Source organism: Chiloscyllium punctatum, chromosome 29 (assembly GCF_047496795.1).
Source record: "Chiloscyllium punctatum isolate Juve2018m chromosome 29, sChiPun1.3, whole genome shotgun sequence".
Lineage (NCBI taxonomy): Eukaryota > Metazoa > Chordata > Chondrichthyes > Orectolobiformes > Hemiscylliidae > Chiloscyllium > Chiloscyllium punctatum.
Genome location: NC_092767.1, coordinates 24,217,142 through 24,221,409, shown reverse-complemented (window position 1 = coordinate 24,221,409; position 4,268 = coordinate 24,217,142).

Below are 4,268 nucleotides of genomic sequence, written 5' to 3'. Positions count from 1 at the left end.
TTTATGTGTGCAGTGGGGACTGGAGGAAAATACCAAAATAGGGAGGGTTTACGTTTGAAGGATTGTGCAGAAAGATTTTACAGGGTTACTGCAGGATTCTTGACAGTGAGGAGTAGCAGAAAAATGTTGGGTCAATATCCAGGGATCCTTCACAGTTGCGAACCAAGTTGTTAGGGTTGTTAAGAAAGCCAATGATGTGTCGGCTTTCGTTTGCAGGGGCCTTGAGTTTAAGAGCTGTGAGGTTATGTTGCAGCTGGATACATCCTGTGGTTAGACCACGATTAGAATATTGTGTTCAGTTCTGTTTGCCTCATTACAGGAAAAATGTGGAAGTTTTGGAGAGGTTGCAGAGGAGATTTATCAGGATGTTGCCTGGTCTGGAGGGGAGGTCTAACGAAGAAAGGTTGAGGAATCCTGGGCTTTTAATTTTGGAATGAAAAAGGATGAGAAGTGACTTGATAGAGGTACGAGGTTATGAGAGGCAGACATAAGGTGGGTGGCCTGAGATTTTTCCCAGTGCGAAAATGGCTATAACTAGGAGGTAAAATTGTAAGGTAATTGGAGGAAGGTTGAGGGGAGATGTCAGAGGTAGCTTCTTTACTCAGTGTGTGGTGGGTGAGTGGAATGTATTGCCAGTGTGGGTGGTAGAGTCAGATACATTAGGGACATTTAAGTAATTTTTAGATAGACACATGAATGATAGCAAAATGAATTTCTCAAAATGGAGACCTGTGACCAGTGGTGTTCCACGGGGATCCGTGCTGGGACCACTGTTGCTTGAGATACAAATCAATGATTTGGTGGAAGGTATTGGTTCCTTGATTAACAGGTTGCAGATGACACTAAGATTGGTGGAGTAGCAGATAGAGAAGGGGACTGTCAGAGAATACAGCAGAATATAGATAGATTGGAGAGGCGGGCTTGGAAATGGCAGATGGAGTTCAATCTGGACAAATGCAAGGTGATGCATTTCGGATGATCTAATTGGAAAGTGAACTATACAGTAAATGGAAAAGTCCTGGGGGAAATTGATGTTCAGAGAGATCTGGGTATTCAGGCCCATTGCTCATTAAACGTGGCAACGCAGGACAGTAAATTGGTCACGGCGACATATGGCACGCTTTCCTTATTTCGAAAGGGTATCGTGTACAAAAGTTGGCCGGTCACGTTACAGTTGCATATGACTTTGATTCGGACACATTTAGAATATTACATACAGTTCTGGTCGCCACATTACCAAAAGGAGGTGCATGCTTTGGAGAGGTTGCAGAGGATGTTCACCAGTAAGTTGCCTAGTATAGAGGGCGCTAACAATGAGGAGACATTGACTATATTCGGATTATTTTCGTAAGAAAGATGAAGGTTGACTGGGGACCAGATTGAGGTCTGCAAAATCATGGGAGGTATAGACAGGATGGATAGCAAGAAGCTTTTTTCCCCAGAGTGCGGAACTCAATTACTAGGGGTCACAGTTCAAAGCGAGAGGGGGAAGGTTTAGGGCAGATACGCTGGAACAATCTTTATGCAGAGGGTGATGGGGACCTGGGACGCGTGGTACAGGCGGGAACGATAATGTCACTTAAGATGTATCCAGACAGATGCATGATTGGCCATGGAGCAAAGGGGTACAGATCCTCACAAAATAGGGGACAGGTTTCGACAGAGGATCTGGATTGGTGGAGGCTTAGAGGACTGAAAAGCCTGTTCCTGTGCTGTGATTTTCTTTGTTCCTTGAATGGTTTGCAGATAAGATTGATCTTAGACACGGGTAAAAGATGGACACAATATTGAGGGCTGAAGGGCCTGTTCTATGCTGTACTGTTCTATGTTCTAAATAAGGAGGGTTACAATGACAGGAAGAGGTTTTGGGAGTCTAGAAAGGATGGTATCTGAATGAATAGATACATTAGGGAGGTTTACTAGGATTGTCCATGGTAACAGAGACAACAATGGTCTGATCTGGTGCAGACGACCCCGACTGGGAGGGTGGTGGGGACTGGAGGTGGTTTCACAGGGAGGGAAGACCATAGAGCCACACGGTGTTACAGAAATGTGGAGAGCTGTAGGGCCTGCAGGAGATCGTGGAGATGGGGATGTTGGGAGGGATGGGCAGTTTACAGGGAGAAGGAAGTTGGTAGGATAGAGCGGTTTACACAGACAGGGAGAGTTTTCGGTGAATGGAGCAGATGACAGAGATAAAGTGGGTTGTACAGACTGGAGGACCAAACAGAGATATGGAGGGTAGTCGTGACTGAAGATGTATATTCCTTCTGCAGATTATTTAGATATGAAGGGTGTGGACACTGACAGATATTCCAGAAGGGCAGTAACTTTGGTTGGAGACAGTTTCACAGATAAGGTAGCATTAGTAACCTTCTCCAGTGGGAAGGGTTGTATGGGAGGGTGACATTTACACAGGTAGGGGTGTAAGAGTGGAGAAAGTTATGGAGATGAGTAACTGGATGGAGATACAGGAGGAGTTCACATTGATAGGTTGTGTGTTAGCGATGGGATGACGTTACACAGATAGTGAGTCTTGTCAGAACTGTATCGAGAGAATCATAGGCTTTCAGTGGATTCTCCAGATGGGGAGTGCTGAAGGGACCTGCTAGGATTGTAAAGTCTCCACCGAGTAATCGTGTCTTTAGGACTGGAAGAGATTATGTAAATACAGAAACATTGAAGACAATATGTGCCTTCTTCTTTTTATTGAACAGAGCTTCAATATCCCCCATCAGACAGGGATCCCTAAACCTGCCAGCTTTTCCCTTCATTCAATCAGAGACATATTGGATTCTTGAGATCACACTTTTCAAAGCCTCCCATTTGCCAGTCATTCCTTTTCATTCACACAGACTCACCCAGTTGATGGGAGCATGATGTAGTGGAGCCGGTGTTGGACTGGAATGAACAACCTTAAAAATCTCACAAAACCAGCTTACAGTCCAATAGGTTTATTTGGAAGCACTAGATGTCAGAGCACTGCTTCATCAGGTGGAGCACAATCATAAGGCACAGGATTTATACCAACAGGATAGCAGGGTCATGGAATGTAATATCAAACACATTTAGTTTCAGTTTTCATCTTTAAGCATGATTACCTGCACTTCAAAAGCTGGTGCTTCGAAATAAACCTGTTGGTCTATAACTGGTGTTGTGTGATTTTTAATTCACCCAATCAACCTCTGCTCGATCCTGCCAAATGGCCCCCAAAGTGGCCCTACTCCAGTTTAAGACCTTAATATGTGGACCTGCCTGATTTTTGTCAATAACTATGTTAAACTAAGACAGCTGTGGTCACTGGACATAAAGTGCTCTCCGACTGTCACTTCAGTCACTTGCCCGACCCCGTTTTCTGAGGGGCGATCTCGTTTAAAGCCGCCTGAGTAGAGTGCAGCCATCTCCATATTGATCTTGGAATCTTTCTTGGACACATTTGACAAATTACACCCCATACGGGCCTTTTACACACTGGGTGGTCCAGTCAATACAGGGGAAGTTAAAATCTCCAACCAATACTGCCCTATTATTTATTTCGGTATCTGCAATCTCTCTTCACATCCGCTTCTCTAGTACCCGCTGGCTATTTGGGGGTCCAGAACAATATCCCAGAAGACGGACCATCCTTTTTTTGTTTGCAATTTCTTAACATATGGCCTCATGTGATCACCCCGAAAGAGTATCCTTTCTAAGCACTGGTGTTATGTCCTCCCTTATCAAAAGGATAACTCCCCCTCCTCACTTACTTGTCCTTCTGTCCCACCTGTAGCTTCTGTATCCTGGAACACTGAGCTGCCAGTCCTGCCCTTCTCTCTACCATGTTTCTTTTATGTCATAATATCCAAGTACCCAGAGCCAATCCATGCTCTGAGCGCATCTGCCTTACCAGTCAGGCCTTGTGCATTGAAATAAATGCGCGTTAAATCAAAACTCTTTTCCCTCCCTTGACTGTGCCCCTCGATATCCTGGATAGAAAACTTGCTCTCGAAGGCTGATGCATTTTTCACTTGGCTGGTCAATGGGCCTTCTCTTACTCAGAGTCAAAAACCCTGTCAAACTAGTTTAAACCCTCTGCGATAAGACAAGCAAATCTCCCCCCCCCAGGGATACTGATGCCCCTCTGGTTCAAGTCAAACCCTCCCCCGTTGTTCTGGTAAAGGAGGAGATTGCTGGAACCCTCGTGGATATATTTAATAATTTGCTGGCTACGGGTGAAGTGCCGAATGACTGGAGGATAACTAACGTGGTTCCTTTATTCAGGAAAGGAA